Below are 20900 nucleotides of genomic sequence, written 5' to 3' on the forward strand. Positions count from 1 at the left end.
TTTATAATAATTTCCATGCATGATATCTCAATAAGACAATTATCTACCTTAGTTGACACTCTTCTTTTTTCCATTGTAGCTAACTACACCAACCAGGGATTTTTAAATTAATGAGCTTGTAGATGACATTTTTCAACTATCTTAGGACTGACATAACTTAAGGTTGCTCCTAGATCAATCATAATAGACACAGCATGAATATATATATTACCTTCAAATTCGATCATGGTAGGTTGATATTTTACTTAATGATCCTCCAAAGCAACATTAATTTTAGGCATAATTCTAGCTACCTCACCAACTATGGAAGCCTCATGAATATTGGTAGTCTGCTATGCTCTAGTGCAGTGGGGGAAATATTTATAATAATTATGTTCCCCACCGCCAAAACACCGTAATGGAGGTCTCTGTGCCTTGCTAAATTTTGGCTTACTGGATACTTCCACTTGTTTTGGTTCATTTCGAGATTTGAACGTTTGTTGATTCTTCCCAAAAGGTATGTTGTATTGATTCTTATGCAAGTTTCTGACATTTCCTTGTTTTTCATTTTTAATACTTTGCGAGGTTTTTTATCCCTTTTTATTAAACCAACTTTTGTTGCCTTCCCCTTTATGTTTCATCTACTAATAGCATATTTGTTCTATCCAAATGGCCTCGTCCATAGTTTTAGGATTATCAAACTCCAAGCATTCTTCCATAATCGTTGGTAGGTTGCTCGTAAAATGTTGCACTTTGACCTTCTCCTCACATATGTAAGGTACATATCTCCATAGGGATGTTAACTTTGTCACAAATTCATCCATCTAAGCTTGTCCCAATCGAAGATCATGGAACCCATTTTCCTTGTTTTTGTAAAATCGCTCAGTCAAGTACTTTGAATTGAAGTACTTTTGAAATTCTCCCCAAGTCACCCTCTACTCATCAATTGCATGGACAACTTTTACCTCTTCCCACCATAGCATGACTTTCCCTTGAAGTTGGTACACTGCTAACATGGCCTTCAAGTTATCATCATATTCATAAATATGAAAATATTTGTTCATATTAATCATCCGAGCTTTAGTGACTTCTTCTATTTCCCCATCAAATGTCATGGATGTTGTCACTTCAAAATGTGTTTTCAGTCATTGTCCAAAGAATAAATGAGCACATAAGTTTTCAATCATATACTAAGCTCAAAAGGGCTCAAATGAAAAATTTGACCCTCCCCATTGGAAAGTTCTTTGAACAAGCTTTCCAATGATATGTGGAAGTCCAAAAATGGACTCTTGGATCAAAAGTTATGGTCTTCTAAAGTTTCAAGGATTGAAGCCTTGTGAAGGCATACTAGAATATCAAATATCGCAATAGCGAAGGTCCAGAGATATTGGCAATCACATATCGAAGGTCAGAGATATCAGTAGTCAGGAATATCAATGGTCAGGTATCAGTGCATTGCAAAGTTGGAGCATCGGCACATCGGAAGGTCAGTGACCAAAGAATCAAAACTTTTGCAGGTGATAACCTTTTAAATGATGTGACAAGGGTAAAGTTCCTATAGTTTTAAAACCGTCAAGGAACTCCAATAAGGTTTAACAAAGGATTTCATCGCAAAACCAAAGGTGGACAGTCCCTTTTCTCTCTCCTCTAGCAGGACACGTGGAAACATATGATTGGTTCCAATAAGCTACACATGGCAGCATATGATTGGGTCCGATAAAGACACATGGAAGTATATGATTGGTTCCAATAAGCTACACGTGGAAGCATATGATTGGCTCCAATAAAGTCATGTAGCATCATATGATTGGTTCAAATAAAGCTACAGTGGCATCTGACATCAACATGATGTGGCAGTACAACAGGACACATGGTAGGTAGTTTTGGCATTTTGAAGGGCCTAAGGGGGAAATTTGGGTGACACGTGTCACCACTCAGGAAGTTCCACGTCGAGTGATGATGTCATATCTTAGGTTGGCATATCGAAGAATTAGAATGTTGCAACTCCAAAGTTATTTCTCCAATTAGAAACCGTTGATAAGAAGCACTTCGATATTGGGCTAGTGCATGGTCTAGAAGAACTTAAAGGTCCAGGGGCGCAAAGCAATTTAAAAAGGAAAAATGGCCCTCGACAAGAACAAAATTCCCTAACAGCTTAAGGCTAAGAAGCAGGTCACATCCCTCGGTCCTATGATGAGAAATGCAAAGTGGGGCTAAACAAAAGGGGCCAAGGACATCGGAACTCATTGTTTTTGTATTGTATGTTAAGAACAAAGTTCTAATAAGGAAAAACTATGATATAATATTATGGCTATATTACAGGGAATATTTGGCTCTCATAGTATAATACAAAGAGGTAAGAGATGGATGAGTCGGCAGTTGTGATTTTGTGACACCAATCAGGCCACCACAAGTGATCACTCCCAACTCCAGAGAGTGGGGAAGTTCAAGCGGTTAAGAGGAAAGTAGCAGGTGAATCGACCAAGTAGCTGAAGAAGAGCATCATGGCAGAGATGTGGTCGAATTAGAGGAAATAATAGGAATGACTGAGAGATATTTTCCTCAATTATCATTCCTTTTTCCTTTTGTCTTTTATTTTGTAATTTCTGCATTTTAAAGAAATGAATCAAATCCAATTGTAATGATTTGGGCACCAGAGCTTCGCACGCCGAAACAGTTAGTCGATCAGGCAGCTAGAGGTCAATTGAGATATTTTGTAACTTCTTTCGTAGCTCCCCCTCCCCTTATAAAAAGAAGGAAGAAACACTTAACATGGGTTCCATAATTCTGCACCCAAGAGGCTGAATTCTGTGGCTCCACTTTGGTTCAATTAGCTTGTTAATGAGGTCCTTGGGCCGATACAATTGCTAAATGTAATGGAATGGTGTTTTGGACTCCATCTTGAAGGTTAATAAAATTGTTTTGTTGATTCCAATCAGAGCAATGCACAATATGTTTCCCCTTTCTTTATCATTTCATGTATGTATTTCCTCCTCTGGATTAGTGTAATGAAGCTACTGGTATCACTCTCATTCATGGTTGTATATTTTCTTCTAAGTAGTAACAGTACTTGTGTTAACTATAGATTTACTTGTGTTATTTAATAGCCTACATTACCTATAATGTGCACAAATTTACTTAATGTTATTTGGTTACAAATATATTCATGAGGCATAGAGTTTCAAACCTTAATTTTCAGTCCACTCCTTCTACATTTTCATCTCCTCACGGTTCCATATTTCTGCTAGATATTGTTTCTTAGGATTTTGTGTTCTGTCAAGCACTCTACATCAATTTCCCTCCTTTCCTTCCTCATGTTCAGCTATACTACAACAACAATGCTAAGCTTCCTATTTTTGTGTGTTGGCCACTAAAACCATGACATGTCTCTTTGAGCCAAGCCCTGAATTATCCCTTTTCAATTACGTGACATATGGAGTGCAATAGAAAACACTTAGAAAATATTCAAAGGCACTCCTCTCGGATTTCCTAGGCATTGGTCTCCTATTGACCCAAAGGTTGTCTCTAGGTTGCTAGGGAATGAATCAGAATATTTTTCCCTAGGTATGACAATTTTTACATTCCTCGGGTGAGCAAGGGAAGTGTGGGTTGAAGATATCTCACCTTGGTGACTCCATTTTTTGAATCTTATTGTAAAAACCCTGGCGAATCCAATGTCTATATCCTTATTTGGTCATCCTGGCTTTCAAGAGGCCTCATACTCGCTCTGATGCTAAAAAGCAGAAAACTTCCCCTACATTTGAACTTGAGATCACTCACCTAAAGGAGTTTTCAAAATGGCCATTCTTGCGTTCTTGGAAAACACATTCTCCCCACTATATTTTTCTTTTGTTGCTGGTTATCCCCATCATGGCCCTTCAGTTCATGAATGGTATACCTATTTTCCTTGTTTCTGTGGAAACACTGATATATGTTCGGACCAACACCTCAAGGATTGTCATGAATGCATGGAAAAATAGGGTATTGTTTTTGAAGATGTGAAAATGAAATTGTTCATGTCTTCTTTATATGAAGATGCTAGAGTTTGGTATAGAACAATACCACATGGAAGCACATCTTCCTTAAAGAGATTTCACATAAAATTGAATCATTATTGCAAAAGATTATATCCACCAGATGCTCTATTTGAAGATTGTTGTGCTCATTTTAATGTTGAAAATATTTCTAAGGTTAATGATCCTGCTGAAGATGTTTGTGGGGCCCAACTCCAAGAAAAAATATACTCGCATCAAGAAGCATCACCCAATGATCAAGAAAGAGAAGAAGGAGACATCATCGAGTTGCAAACAAACCCTCAAAGGTCTTATTTTGTTAGATTGTATGATTCGTATGACTTCGATGGGATGTTGATAAATGCATGAATACAATATTCCCAATCATGGGAAGATGCACAAAAAGAGGAGGCCCACTAGGAGGTTAACAAAGAGGCTCCAGTTTACAACTCACATCCTTCAAATGGAGAACAAGTCCAAGAAACTAGTATTCAAGTTAATAAAGATTATCCAATCTATGATTCAGATGATTCAAAGGAGGATGAGATTGTTGTAGAAGTTCAAAGGGATTTACTTACCAACAAGTGGGGAGAAGACTACCAGCATCAACTTCTTCAAGAGGAGCCCAAATTTGAAGAGATGAATAGTCTTTGTGGCTTCCCTAACCAAGAAGATATTGGTCAGCAGACTTTTCAAGAAAATGAGGTAGCAAAAATTTTCTCTTATCAGTTATATGACCTAGTAGCTGACTACATGATAACATTATTCGGTCAATAGCAGATGTAGCTTCTAAGCTATGCATAAAGTTTTTTGTTTGAATATTTTTCATGGTGCATGCTCGTTTTGATTTTTAAATTTTAGCAACATGGAGGCATTAGGTCCAGCACCAAGATTTTGACCTAGTACCATCGGAAGGTTGACCTCACTTGGGTGAATTGAGCCCTATGCATAAGTAGGAGTTATATATAAATAAGCTCACTAGCTAAGCATTTAATTTCCAGTTGTTAAAGTTTATATTTTTTCATTTCAATATTATGAGGAAAGGACTCCCAACAAATAAAGTTCCATGGATATTTTCTAGTTTTATAGGTTCATTATATTTTTGACTCCATGCCCAATGGTGAAGGCTACTAGTCTACATGTTCTCAGCACCTTACCAGCAAGGCACTGTCCCCGATTAGAGCCAATGTTGTCACTTACTGCAAAAATTGTTTTCATTTGTCCAAAGAGTAAATGAGAAGAGAAGTTTGCAGTCATCTTCCAAGCATCAAAATGACTCAAAGCCGAAATCAAACCCTTTCCATTGGAAATTTCTCCGAACAAACATTCCAACAATATGTGGAAGTCCAAAAATGTACTCCTAGATCAAAAGTTATGGTCCTCTGAAATTTTAAGGATTGAAGCCCTGTGAAGGCATATCAGAATATCAGAGATCGCAATAACATAGGCCTAGAGATATCGGAGGCTGGAGATATCGACAGTCAAGCATATCAGTGATCGCATATCGACAGTCAAGTACTAGTGCATCGCAATGTCATAGCATCGGCACATCGGAAGGTCGACGATCGGAGAAATGGAACTTTTGAAGGTGACAACATTTTAAAAGTTGCAACAAGGTAAAGCCTTGATAGTGTTAAAACTTGTCAGGAACTCCAATAAGGATTAACAAAGGATTTCATCACAAAACCAATGGTGGATGGGCCCTTTTCTCTCTCCTCAAGAAGGAGATGTGGAAGCATATGATTAGTTCTGATAAGCTACATGTGGGAACATATGATTGGGTCTGATAAAGACATGTGGCAGCATATGATTGGTTCCAATAAGCTACACATGGCAGCATATGATTGGCTCTGATAAAGACACGTGGCTGCATATGATTGGTTCCGATAAAGCTACAGTGGCATCTGACGTCAACATGATGTGGTGGTATGGCAGGACACTTGGTAGGCAGTTTTAGCATTTCTAGGGGCCTAAGGGGGCAAATCAAGGTGAAACATGTCACCACTCAAGAAGTGCCACATGGAGTGATGATGTCATATTGGAGATCGGCATATCGGAGAATTAGAATGTCGCAACTCCAAATTTATTTCCCCTATTGGAAATCGTCGATGAGAGGGGCTTCGATATTGGGCTAGCACATGGTCTAGAACAACTTAAAGGACCAGGGGTGCAAAGCACTTTACAAAGACAAAATGGCCCCCGACAGGAACAAAATTCCCTATCACCTTAAGGCTAGGCAGCAGGTCACAACCCTCGGTCCTATGATGAGAAATGCAAAAAGGGGCTAAACAAAAGGGGCCAAGGAGAAAGGGAAGAAACCCGAAGGCTCAAAAGCAGGGCTATTTGGCTCAAAGTGGGAGATGATAATACCAAGTTGTTTCACCACTTTGCTAATGGTATAAAGTCTATCAACACCATATGGTTCCTGGAAGATGAGGATGACCGCTCCTACTCTTCCTTCAATTAACTTGCCTCCTTGGCCACCCCCCATTTTAGACAACTTTGTAAAGCACCTCAGGAATCCACTTTGGCAAAAATCATTAAAGTTGCTAGCCTCTTCTCCAGATTTGTTGATGATGATGCAGAGGAGGACCTAAATCGACCTATATTAATGGGGGAGTTGGAGGCTATCCTCAAATGGTTTAAGAAAGACAAAAGCCCTAGACTGGATGGCTGGACTATTGAATTCTTTCTAACCTTTCTTGACTTGTTGGGTCACAATCTCCTACAGGTGGTTGAAGAATCCAGGACCACTAGCCGTATGTATCACACTTTCAACTTTACCTTCTTGCCCTCATTCCTAAATCAGATATGCCTAGTAGCTTCTCTAACTTCAAACCTATCTCTTTAAGCAACTGTATTTACCAAATCATTGCAAAATCGTAGTCAATTGTATCAAGCCCATCCTCTCTAAACATATATCTCAAGAAAAATTTGATTTTTTGGACAACCATCAGATCCATGAGGCTATTGCCATCACTCAAGAAGTTTTACACTCCATTCACACTAAAAATATCAAGCGTGCGATTCTCAAGATTGATCTTGCAAAAACCTTTGATAGAGCCAGTTGGCTATACATCTGGATGTTACTGACTCATCTTGGCTTCCCTATCTCCGTCATCAACTAGATCATGTGTTACATCTCATTGACATCATTCATTGTCCTCATTAATGGATTTTCCTCAAATTTCTTCCATGCAGAATGAGGACTTAGTCAAGGATGCCTCTTATCTCCCCTGCGCTTTCTTTTGGTAATGGAGGATCTAAGGAAACTTATAAACGATGATCGAAATTTTGGGATACTAAAAGGCATCAAGATCGTTGATAATTGCATCATTACACAACTTTTATTCGTGGATGGTGTACTTATCTTTCTGAATGGGTCTATCAATGATACCTTGATCCTCAACTCGGCTCTTAAGATATTCTATAAAGCAATGGGTATGTTGTGTAAGAATTTAAAGTATACTTTACCAACACATGGATACTCCTAGCATTAAAAAAAATTTCCTTTACAGATATTCCCTTTCACCTCACTAAATTTTGAGTACATAATCAAATACTTTGGCTTCCATCTTAAACCAAACAATTACATAATTTTTTATTCGACTTGGTTTCTATCCAAGATCGAAAAAAGACACAATATCTGGCAACACAAATTGCTATCACGTGATGGTTGGTTAGTTCTCAAAAAATAAGTTCTTGAAGCAAATCCAGTATATCGGATGTCTTTTTCTTGGATCCCTAAAGGCATCCTCTCTAGAATCCAACAAATCTATTGAAAATTCCTAGGAAAGGATCCAAGCATGTACACCCTTTCGCTTGGACTAAATGGGACCTCATTGCCCTACCTAAAAAATGGGGAGTTTTGGGTTTGAAAAACCTTCTTTGTTTTTCCAGGGCACCTGCTACAAAGCTAGGCTGGCATATCCTTACATCTAATCATTTATGGGCCACGGACATGAAATTGAAATAAATCCATCTTCTCAGTCCAATTGAATGGATCTGGAATCCTCCATAGAACAAACCTCATAGCCCCACGGTCTGGCGTTCCATCCTTCACTTTGTTGAATTTATCCGTAATGGACTTTCTTAGAGGATTGGCTCTGGAAAATGGGTTCGTATTGGAAAGGATCCCTGGTTTGGCGGCGAAAACACGCGCACACTCTCACTTGGACTCACTCACTTATTAGAACAAGTCGGCATCACAACTCTCGACCAAATTGTTGATCCGATCCAGACTACTATCTTCTCACAAGCCTAGAAATCAACTCTTGAACTTTACATACCTGTAGAATGGGAACATGAACGGACCGACTACATCAATTCCCTCAAGGAATCTCATATTAGAATATTGGACAGAGATGATGAGCTTCTATGGATTTTTTCCCAACATGACAAATATACTACCAAGGATGGATACCTTTTTATATGTGCTGATCATAAACCTTAGATGTTGAGCTGGTGGTGGCATCCCCTATGGAAACTGAAAATCCCCCCAAAATGAAAACTCCTTATGTGGTGTATTATTCATAACAAAATCCCCATGGGTGAAAATCTACCGAAGAGATATTTCTACTGTCCCTCTTGGTGTGCACTATGTAGAAATGTCGATGAAAGTGTTGATCATTTATTTTTACACACTCCAGTCTCCAGTTCTTTTTGGAAAAATATATTACACTTACAAAACATCAATATCCTTTGGAATGGATAGGATTTTCCTATAGCGTGGCGCTCTTGGCGGAATCAAGAAACCCTCGCAAAGCTTCGAAATCTCCCTATACTTGTCTGATAGGGTATTTGGATCAATAGGAACTCAATCGTTTTTCACAACAAATATCCTAATTGGACAATAATTATTGCTCATATATCATCACTCTGTCATCTTATTCCTGAGGACGATCCCAAACAATCTAACAGGATTATCTCGGATGAGATCATTGACAAATCCCTACCATGAGCATACTTTGATGGATCTTCATAGCTTGATGGTTGTGCGGGATGAGTGGCTCTTTATCTAAATAATGACCTGCATTAGAAAATTAAAATTGGACTTTGTCATGGCACAAATAGTTTCACTGAACTTAGGAGCCTCATACATCTTATGTATTTCTCTATGTAAAAGTGATGCAGACACTTACAGATCTTCGATGACTCCAAAATCATCATAAATTGGTTGAACCAGAAATCTACTTGTCACGTGCACACACTACGAAATATCTTGGATGAAGTTCTACTATTAAAATCACAATTTGATTTTGTTTCTTGTCACCATATTTACATGGAAAGAAACCAACTTTTTGGTCAACTTTCCAAGGAGGCAGCGATCCTTCCACGTGATCACTAGATAATTCAATATCAGACAAGGCACACATTCTATCAATACTTTCACGGGCCTTTTGCGGATATAGGGCAGCTATACCCCTAATTTTTAGGATATCTTTTGTTTTGGATATGATCCATTATCATGTCTATTTTACTGAACTGTAATTTTTGTTTATCGTAAGCATATTTCTCAATGTCTATAAGGTTACAGTCATGTAACAGACCTATTTATTATGTAGGTGGCAAGGCCACCAAATTTTGATATATGCTTCCAGTTGAAGCATCTACAGCAGACCAATTTATTATGTATGTGGCAAGGCCACCAAATTTTGATATATGCTTCCTGTTGAAGCATCTACAACATGTAATTTTCTATATTAATAAAAGTTACGATTTTTCCTTCGGGCAAAAAAAAAGGGAGCCAAGGACATCTAAACTCATTGTTTTCGTAATTTCTGTTAATAATAAAGTTCCGATAAGGAATAGCTCTAATATAACATTATGGCTATTGTTGTCACCCTCTGCATTATTTGTTTTTTGTTGTCTAAAGGATGAAAAAGAGTAGATAGGTTTACAGACATCTTCTAAGCCATAGAAACACTCAAAGCTAAATCATACCCCCTCTAATGGATGATGCTCAAAACTAGATTTCCAACGGTATATGGAACTCCTCAAATGGACCCCAGAGTCAGAAGTTATAGAAAATCGAAGTTACCCTTGAAAACCGGAAGCCATGGAGAAAATGCCTTAAGGGAAAATCCCACAATTGGAGGTCAGAGATCCCGACAGTACGCGAATCAACCACTACAAAGAAAATGTGGGGGAAAGTGGGTTGACAGGGTAAAACACCGGGAATTTCCTCGAAAAATGTGACAAAGGAACTCAATGCAAAACCAAGGGTGGATGGGCCTTTTCTCTTTCCTCAAACTATACATGTGGGTGCATAGGGTTAGCTCCAATAGGTGACACATGGTGGTATGGAGAAAATGTTTCATGATGATATGGTATTTTCAGGGTCTTATGGGGGCATATCTGAGTGACACATGTCACTACTAAAGAAGCGAGACGTGCTAGTGATGACATCACCAATCGATGGTAACAACGTATTGTGCATCAGAGGGAATTCATCAATATGGCATTTGGCCCATGGTCACAAGAAGAGCAAGGAATCAAGAGCTAAGCAGAAGAGGTGATCGACAATCGGTGATCTCAGGTTTTTGGAGGTTATACCAATGGCACGGGTCAAAAAATGTCGATTGCGATATTCTAAGTGGACCCAATCAGTGATTGACATTCGCAGTGTCGCAGAGGTGGTCCAGTGTAAAGGTCGATGATTTCACAGATAAGCGAAATTTTATGTAACAAAGGAAAGGGTACCTCGGACATGCATTAAAAGGCTTTAACTACCTAGGACTAAATGTCCAGTTATAGAACTTAGTGATATGACAAAAAAGGGGAAGGACTTAAAACACATGGGGGCTAAAGGGGATCAAAATTCAAGGTTTGCAAGGTTTTTAAATGTAAAGTACTAGTGCAGGAAAATACTTGATATTATACCATGGATGTTTTAAAAGGCATATAGAGTTTTGATAGTGTTATACAGGGAACTCGAAGGGATGAACGAGTCAGGAGCTACAATCCACGAGAAACATAGAAACTATCACAATGATTGTTCTCGGTCCCTGCAAGTGGAAAATTAAAATTGTTAAGACTGAAAGTGACAGGGAATCAACCTGGAGTGGGTAAGACATGATGCAACAGAATGTGGCTAGATGATAGGCCATCCAAGGAAGCGACAAGGAGATATTTTGATGAACCAAGTTTTAGTTTTCATGATTTTTATTTAGTTTGTTTGTAAGTCTATCATTCTGTTATTTGTAACAAACAGTACCATTATGTTGTTGATCCGAATCGGATCCATAAACGACTGTCATAGAACCGTGACTAAATCAAGTCAAACAAACCCTTGAAGAATCCAAAACAGCAATCGAAAACACCCTAAACCAGTGGCCATGGCAGCCGGCGTGGAATGACAAGGACATCGGTCAAAGCGCGCTGATCGAGGCCCATGGAGACTGCGCAGGAGGTCAAAATAGCCCCTAGGAGCACGCAAACAGGGCCGAAATGGTATGGCTTAAGAACTCGGTCACGTTGGGAGCCAAAGGACCATGGGCAGGAAAAGCGAAAAAGCGCCATCGTACGAAGGTGGGACCCACACCTTGGAAACCGGCGGTTTGATCAGGGCGCCCTTGAACCGTAAGCAATTTTGGAGAAAACAGAGCAAGCACCCTCAACGATCGACGTGTGGAAGCAGAGGAGAGAGAAAAACCGCCGCGATTATGCATTATTGGTCGAGCAAGTCAACCGCGCTCGACGTGTGAATGACATTGGATCTGGAGGAGCCCAGATCGGATGGCTAAGATTATGCTCGATGGACAGAGCAGAATTGACAGGGGATTAAGCCGTGATTTAAGAGGATTTGGAATATGTTGACCGCCACGGTGGAGAATGCAACGAATCGACAAGCGGGCTGGCGTAGTTCCGATGAGGACACGTGACTACTTCCTTAGCGTTATTCTAATGCTGAACAGGGAATTCCAAGCACACAGGCGATAGGCGAATCGACGCAGGCGGGAGAGGAAAAGAATAGGCACAGAGGTCGAATGGCTAAAGCCATGAGCAGAGACAGTGAACGGGAGAGATCGGAAGAGAGATTTAGATCGAAGAGTCCAAGCGACCAAGAGAGATAGTGAATAGTGAACCTTGAGAGGAGTACTGAGCACAGAGAGAAATAAAGCCAAACAGAGGAGACAAAGGGTCAAGCTGACCACAAGCAGCAGCGAGCACCAAAGATCTTGAAGAATCAAGCCATCCCATAGAGGAATCTGTCCGGATTGAACATCACAGTTAGCTCTTTCCACTGTAGACCGAGGGTCACAGAGCTGGTAGGAAGAACAAGAGTCTGTCTACTCCAAGTGGCTTGGGGAATCCAAGAACCACCCTGCCAAGCAAAATCTGCTTCAGGAGAACTCATATTGAGTCCCTGTATTGTAATTTCTCTGCTCAAAGACATAATAAAACAATGCCACCACTGAAGCTGGACTGGAGACATAGCCCTGGAGGATAGGGTGAACTCCTTACTAAAAATTATTTGTGTCCTTGTGTTTCTTGTTGTATTTCTCTGTTGTCTTTCCATTCAAAATGTCTATGTATTGGCAATCTGATCGATCCATTGTTTCAATAACATAGAACACACACCAGCACATGAGTCTGTAATACCTTTTGTTTAATAAATCTTCACTAAGGTCACTCATAGGGTGATTTTCAGATCAAGTGGTATCACAGCTTTAGGCTATAAGGTTAGGCAAGCTTTTGTTGGTTTAGCTATGAATGATCACTAGATCAAAGCTCAAATTAGGAGAAGGAGAGTTGGTGGAAATTAATCTTGAAATTGGAAGAGTCTATTCTCGAAAGACAATGTCAGAAGAAGGTTCTGTAGGACCAGACTCTCAATTCCTAGAAATTTTCCTAGCTATAAAGTCCATGGTGGAAGAAATGTATAGGGACTTTAGAAAGCAAAAGGGTGAAGATTCATCAGGCTCTAAGCAAGATAAAGAAGAAGATGAGTCTCATTCCCATGACCACTCCAAAGGAAAGGGAAAAGAAGAAAGCTTCCCTACACCTCTTAGTAGCCCTGTGCATAATAAGAAAGCATCTTTGATTAAGTTAGATGTTAAATTTTATTTGCCTATATATGATGGAGAGTTGAATGCTAAAAAATTGGACAACTGGATAAGACAAATTGATGTGTGTTGCAGAGTACAAAATATAGACTCTAACAAGAGCAAGATTCAGCTAGCAAGCCTTCGCCTAGGGGGCACTGCCTTGGTTTGGTGTGAAGGAAGAACTCAATCTGATGTGAAGAAGCATGGTAAGACCATCTCTGTCTAGAGTGACTTTGTTTCTGCCATCAGAAAACAATTCTATCCATTGGCCTACATGCAACAAGCCATGATGAGTTGGAAAACTCTTCGGCAGTTGAAAGGGAAAAGTGTACAAGGGTATACTCAAGAGTTCCGAAAGAGAGCATTGATGTTAGGTATTTCATTAGACTCACCAGAAACTCTTTTGAAGTACATTGGGGGTCTACACAGCTACATGAGGCACACTATCCTCATGTTTAATCCCACTGGTATAGATGAGGTATCTGTACAAGCTACTCATCTAGAAGCTAGAGGAAAGAATGTAAATCCAGAAGTTGGGGGACCATCCCAACCCACTATAAGCAAGAGAAAGGAGAAAATAAAGCAGAAATGGAAAGCAAGGAAGGCCAACACTGCACAAAAAGGAAAAGCCTCATGCACCCACTATAAAAGGGAGGGGCATGATGATGAGCACTGTTGGATTCTGCATCCAGAGTTGAGGCCTAAGAAGTCCAAGGGCAAGAAGAAGACGACTGCTGCAGCTATTCAGAAGGATTTGGGGTCAGACTCAGGAGATGAAACAATCATTGTGGCCACAAGTATGAAAGGTAAGAATTTTGAAGCATATATTAGTAATTCTGCTCAATCTGTTATTGATGAAGAACATGAGAGAAAAAGGCATGAGCGTTTCCATATTCAAGTTGTTTCCAAATATCAAAAGATTGATACTTTGTTTGATAGTGGCTCACAAGTAAATCTGATTTCTAAAGAAATTGTAAAGAAATTGGGATTAGCAACTACACCTCATAAGAAACCATACCCATTAGGATGGTTGAATGATAAAGCACAACTACAAGTGACTAGACAGTGCAAACTCAAGTTTTCTTTTGGGTTAGCTTTTGTAGATGAGGTTGAGTTAGATGTAATTCCTTTGGATATATGTGGAATTGTTTTAGGAAGTCCTTACTTGTATGATAGAAAGGCTATTTTCTATAGAGCTGAGAACAAGTATCTACTTGTTAAAGATGGAATCAAATACTTTGTAAGAGCTCATAAGCTCAAGAATAATTATACTCTCATAAACTCAGGACAGATGAAAAGAATGATAAATTCATGCAAACAATTCTTACTAATGGTTATAAAGGAAAATAAAATTGATAAAACCAATGTATTTGAGGGTTGTAATTCTGATCAGCAAGTTGACATAGAAAAGATTGTTTCAGAGTATGATGTCTTGTTTCAAGAACCTCAAGGTCTGCCACCCAAAAAGGGAATAGAACATGATATTATTTTGCAGCAAGATGTTCCTTTTCCTAACATTGGGATGTTTAGGTTATCTGCTTTAGAGAATGTTGAAATCAAGAAGCAGGTGTAGGAGTTGCTTGAGAAAGGGTTCATCAGGCCTAGCACATCACCATGTGGGTCACCAATTGTTTTGGTGAGAAAGAAAGATGGCTCGTGGAGAATGTGCATTGACTACCAAGCACTGAATAAAATAACGATCAAAAATCGTTATCCCCTTCCTCACATAGATGATCTTTTAGATCAATTGAAGGAAGCTGTTTATTTCACCAAGCTGGATTTGCACAGTGGATACCATCAGATCAGAGTTGCAGCACAAGATGCATGGAAGACTACTTTCAAAACAAAGCAGGGATTGTATCAATGGCTGGTTATGCCTTTTGGCTTGACCAATGCCCCTGCTACTTTCATGAGATTAATGAATGATGTACTCAGACCTTTTCTTGATGATTTTGTTATTGTGTATCTACATGACATTCTGATTTTTAGTAAAACGTGGGAAGAACATTTAAAGCATGTTAAGCAGACATTAGATGTTTTGAAAAGAGAAAAACTTCATGTTAAACTCTCCAATTGTGAATTTGGAAAAATCTCTCTAAATTATTTAGGTCATATAGTAGGGGGAGGTGAATTGAAAATAGATCCCTCTAAAGTGGCAGTCATTGTTAACTAGCCTAAACCCAAGTCTGCTACAGAAGTGAGAAGCTTCTTAGGAGCAGCACGTTATTGGAGGAAGTTCCTTTCAAATTTTTCCTCAACTGCAGCTCACTTACATGCTTTGATAGGATTGAACAAGGTGTTTCAGTGGGGAGGCAAACAGCAGAAAGCCTTCAACACCTTGAAAGAAAAAATTAGTATAGCACCTGTACTAGCACTGCCAGATCTACAAAGACCATTTGAGATCCAAACTGATGCCAATGACTATGCCATTGGAGCAGTGTTGACACAGCACGGTAAACCCATATGTTATCATTCAAAGACTTTTAATCCTGCAGTGGTTAACTATCCTACCTATGATAAAGAATTGTATGCATTAGTTCAGAGTGTGAAAAAGTGGAAACATTACTTAATGGGCAAAGAAACAGTAATACATATTGATCATCAGCCACTTCAATATCTACACTCCCAAACTAAGTTGCAACAATCAAGACATTACAGATGGATGGGTTTTCTACAACAGTTTCATTTAGTCATCAGATATAAAAAGGGCATACATAACAAGGTTGCAGACATGTTATCTAGACCCATTATAAATGCATCTACCATACTTAAGCATAATTCTGTGCTACATGAAAGCTACATAGAATAGTATGCTCAAGATATGAACTTTAAATATGTATATGCATCTTTGAGTCAAGGCAAAAGAGTAGAATAATTGGACTATCATGTGAAGACCGACTCTTATATCATTGTGGGAAACTCTGTATTCCATAAACTGAGAGAGCAAAGATAATTAGGGAAGCACACACTTCTCTGATATCAGGTCACTTTGGGGTAAGTAAAATAGTTTCACAGCTGCAAAGGTTCTGTTATTGGCCAAAAATGAGTGAGACAATTTCTAGATATGTAAAGGGGTGTGCTATGTGTGCTAAAAGCAAGCCCAACAACAGAAAACTAGGCTTGTACACTCCATTGCCAGTTCCTTCTCACCCTTGGGAGAGAATTTCCATGGATTTTGTTGGAGGACTGCCCAAATCTAGGAAATGTGATTATTATCTATATGTTGTTGTGGATAGGTTCAGCAAAATGTGTATTTTGATACCTTGTAGTAAACAGATTACAGCTGAACAAACTGCAAAATTATTCTTCGAACATGTATGGGTTCATTTTGGGTTACCCACTTCTATTATATCTAATCGAGACACCCGATTTGTGGGGAAGTTTTGGTCCAATCTGTGGGAACTAATGGACACCAAATTAAAGAAAAGCACAACTTTTCATCCACAAACCGATGGCCAGACAGAAGTAGTTAACATGACAGTGATCCAATTACTGAGGATATTGCAGCAAACATCCTAAGCTTTGGGATGAGCACTTGTGCTATGTGCAGCATGCTTACAATAGAGCCAAACACTCAACTACACAGAGATCTCCTTTTGAGACCTGCTTTGGTTTCATACCAAGGTCTCCCTTGGATTTTGTCTTTGGTAAAGATACCATGGTTGATGACACAGTGATGTGAACCAAGCAACTAGGTTCATTGAACAGATCCAGGAGATCCACCAGGTAGTACAGGAACAACTGGGAAAGAGACATGCCAGGTACAATGCTAGGCATGATAAGCATCGGATGGAGCATAGTTTTCAAGTTGGAGACCATGTCTGGTTGTATATCAGCAACAACAGGATGCAAGGTGAAGGTAAGAAGCTAAAACCTATCAAGTATGGACCCTTCAGGATACTTGAGAAGATTGGTGAGAATGCTTTTCGCCTTGATCTACCAGCTTACATGCACATCTACTCAGTCGTGAACGCGGATTGCTTGAGGTTGTTTGAACCTTAAATGCTTGAGGACCCTAAAGAGCAGAGTCAATTGCCTTCTATTGATGACCTGCTACCTGAATATCTTAATGAGTTGTAGGAAGATACAGTGTTGGACAAGAGGGTAAGGATGACGCGCAGTGGACCGGTGGAATACCTCATAATTAGGCTTAAAGGTTCGAACCCGAGCAGTGTGAGGTGGATTGAGATTGGGCAAGTGAAACAACAGTTTCCTCACTTAGTCGATGCTTGAAGAAAAACCAACTTTTGGTGGTCCAAAAGCTTTTCAGTTGGGAGGTCGTGATCCGAATCAAATCCATAAACGACTGTCATAGAACCATGACTAAATCAAGTCAAACAAACCCTTGAAGAATCCAAAACAGCAATCGAAAACACCCTGAACCAGTGGCCATGGCAGCCAGCGTGGAACGACGAGGACCTCAGTCAAAGCACGCTGACCGAGGCCCATGGAGACTGCGCAGGAGGTCAAAATAGCTCCTCGCAACATCGGATCAGGAAAAGGAGCTGATTTTCGATGCGCGTTGGGTAAACAGGGCCGAAATGGTAGGGCTTAAGCACTCGGTCACGTTGGGAGCCAGAGGACCGTGGGAAAAGCGAAAAAGTGCCATTGTACGAAGGTGGAACCCACACCCTAGAAACCAGCGGTTTGATCATGGCGCCCTTGAACTGTAAGCGGTTTAGAGAAAACAGAGCGAGCACCCCCAGCGATCGACGCGTGGCAGTGGAGGAGAGAGAAAAACCGTCGCGATCGCGCATTATCGGTCGAGCAAGTGAACCGGACTCAATGTGCGAATGACGTTGGATCTGGAGGAGCCCAGATTGGATGGCTGAGATTGTGCCCGATGGACAGAGCAGAATTGACAGGGGATTAAGCCGCGATTTAAGAGGATTTGGAATCCGTTGACCGCCACGGTGGAGAAAGAAATGAATCGACGAGCGGGCTGGCACAGTTCCAATGAGGACACGTGGTTACTTCCTGAGCGTTATGCTGATGCCGAACAGGGAATTCCAAGCACACGAGCGATAGGCGAATTGACGCAGGCGGGAGAGGAAACGAAAAAGCACGGAGGTCGAATGGCTAAAGCCATGAGCAGAGACAGTGAACGGGAGAGATCAGAAGAGAGATTCAGATCGAAGAGTCCAAGCAACCAAGAGAAACAATGAACAATGAACCCTGAGAGGATAACTGAGCACAGAGAGGAGTAAAGCCAAGCAGAGGAGACAAAGGGCCGAGCTGACCACAGGCAGCATCGAGCACCAAAGAGCTTGAAGAATCAAGCCATCACATAGAGGAATCTGTTCGGATTGAGCATCACAGTTGACTCTTTCCACTGTAGACCTGAGGATCACAGAGCTGGTAGGAAGAACAAGAGTCTGTGTACTCCAAGTGGCTTAGGGAATCCAAGAACCACCCTGCCAAGCAAAATCTGCTTCAGGATAATTCATATTGAGTCCCTTTATTGTAATTTATCTGCTCAAAGACATAATAAAGCAAGGCCACCACTGAAGCTGGACTGGAGACGTAGCCCTGGAGGATAGGGTGAACTCCTTGTTAAAAATTGTTTGTGTCTTTGTGTTGCTTACTATATTTCTCTGTTGTCTTTCCATTCAAAATGTCTGTGTATTGGCAATCTGATCGATTTGTTGTTTCAATAACACAGAACACACAACAACACGAGTATGTAATACCTTTTTTTTAATAAATCTTCACTGAGGTCACTCAGGGTGATTTTCAAATCAATTGTAATAATTGAAGGCGTTAGAGCTAGCACGCCAAGATAGTTGATTGTTCAGACAGTTGGATGCTCAACCTAAGATATTTTTGTAATGGATTTTCAAGCTCTCCCTTGCCTTATAAAAGGAAGGAAGAAATACTTATAAAAGGTTCATAATTTTTGGAAAGACGACTCTTCTATGAGACCTTTCCTGATTTCATAAAGGCCTTCTTGAAGCTTGTTGCATTCTTGTTTTTCTGAAGATATTAATACAAAGTTTATGGTGATTCCAACTAATTTGGATTGCAGTATGTTCTTCTCTCTCTATTTTTCATATATGTTTTTAATTATTCACAGATTTCATGTCATAGTAGCAGCTAGTTGTGTTTCCCTTTAGATACAGATTCATTTAAATCAGAAATGTTGGTGGATAATGCATGTTTCAAGGTGGATATCAAGCCTTTAAAAAGCACTCCATGCATCTCCTATTTCTCATTTCTCTATGAGTCTTGATATATACGATCCTTATGTATTAAGCCATATATCACAGATTCTTCCCCTATTATCTCCCTCCATTTATATATGTTTCAACAACTAAATCGCTACAAATTTTGGGTCTTATTTGGCCACCTTAAATCAAATATTATTTCCTAAGTACTCTTGTATATCAATTGCATTCAATTTGGTATTTTTATGAATGGTTTAAGACCAAATTCATTTGTATTTGAGTGACATAACTGAAGTGTTGCAAGCCTCTAGTCTGAAACATGTCAAGCACTCTCTTAAGATGTCATAGGTGTTGGTCTACAATCAACCCAAAGGTTGTCTCTAGGAAGATTTCCTATCTCTAGAAGTACTTGTGCTCCTAGTGCTAGAAAAAGCTACAACATCTTTTTGGTACTATTGTCGAGGAGCGAAATTGTGAAATACTTTTCCCTGGGTACGAAAAATATTTGTATTCCCTCTGTTAGGTGAACAAGGGAAGTGTGGGATGAAGATATCTCACCTTGGTGACTCCACTATTTCAAATATTATGATAAATACCTTAGCGACCCCACTGTTTGAAATTCTAGCTAATCATTATGGCTTATCAGGAACCCCGTGCTTGCTCAGATACCTCACAACAAAGTACTCCTTTCATATCTAACTCAGAAAGAATAACTTGGAAATAAAATGCTCCAAATACTGATTTGATTATATCTTCATATCCTGAAACATTCGCATCCAGTTCACAGAGGGATGTAATCCATTTTTTTGGACTTCCTCCTAGAATTCTGGTATATCATATATAAGACGTTCATCTATTTATTACTGCATCCATTGAGGTCAAAGAAGAAGCTAAGGAAATAAAAGACACACTCCAAAGCACCCTAACCCACAATGTGAACATTTCGTCATTCCACTATCAGTCTGGTGTCTTACCCTTTTTTTCCCAAAAGCTCCTCCAGTAATTCTAGCAGCACCTCCACCTCTAATCCAAATGGTTGTCCTGGGATTATTTTTAAACAAGTATTCCCCCTTAAATCTGCCTCAACCCCTAAATGAAATTCCACATGACTACCTCAAGCTCCTACCCAGGTATAATGAAGAGACCAACATCACAACATAGAGACACATAGAGATATTTGGTGCCTTTGCAGAAAATCAAAATGTAGAGCATCATGATGTAGTGCTGAGACTCTTCGTCTAATCCTTGGATGAAGAAGTCATGAAGTGGTTCAAATCCTTGCCCAACAATTCTATTACCACTTGGGAGGAGATGGAGAATTCCTTTCTGTAGAAGTGGGGAGAGAAGAGAGACCACATATACATCCACACAAAGTTTAACGTTATCAAGAATAAATCTGGTGAGAATATCTTTGATTTATTAAAAGATTTAATAAACTGTATAACAATCTACCTACTGAAATTTAACCCCCACGAGTCACTTCCAAAGTAGTCTTTGCTCGGCCTTTTGATTCAGAATTTGGTTTCACACTAATAGAAAGTAAGTCTCCTTCCTTAGATCAAATTCAAACTGACGCTCTCAAGGTAGAAGCAAATTATACCTCTACCAGAAAGTCTAGAGGCATATCCAATCTGGGAGAGAAGAAAAAGGGTAAGGAGGAGACACCTTTCTCAAGTGGAAGAGAATTCCAAGAA

The sequence above is a fragment of the Pinus tabuliformis genome, chromosome Q, assembly GCF_031772625.1.
Source record: "Pinus tabuliformis cultivar Carrire ecotype Pingquan chromosome Q, CPIR1, whole genome shotgun sequence".
Classification (NCBI taxonomy): Eukaryota; Viridiplantae; Streptophyta; class Pinopsida; order Pinales; family Pinaceae; genus Pinus; species Pinus tabuliformis.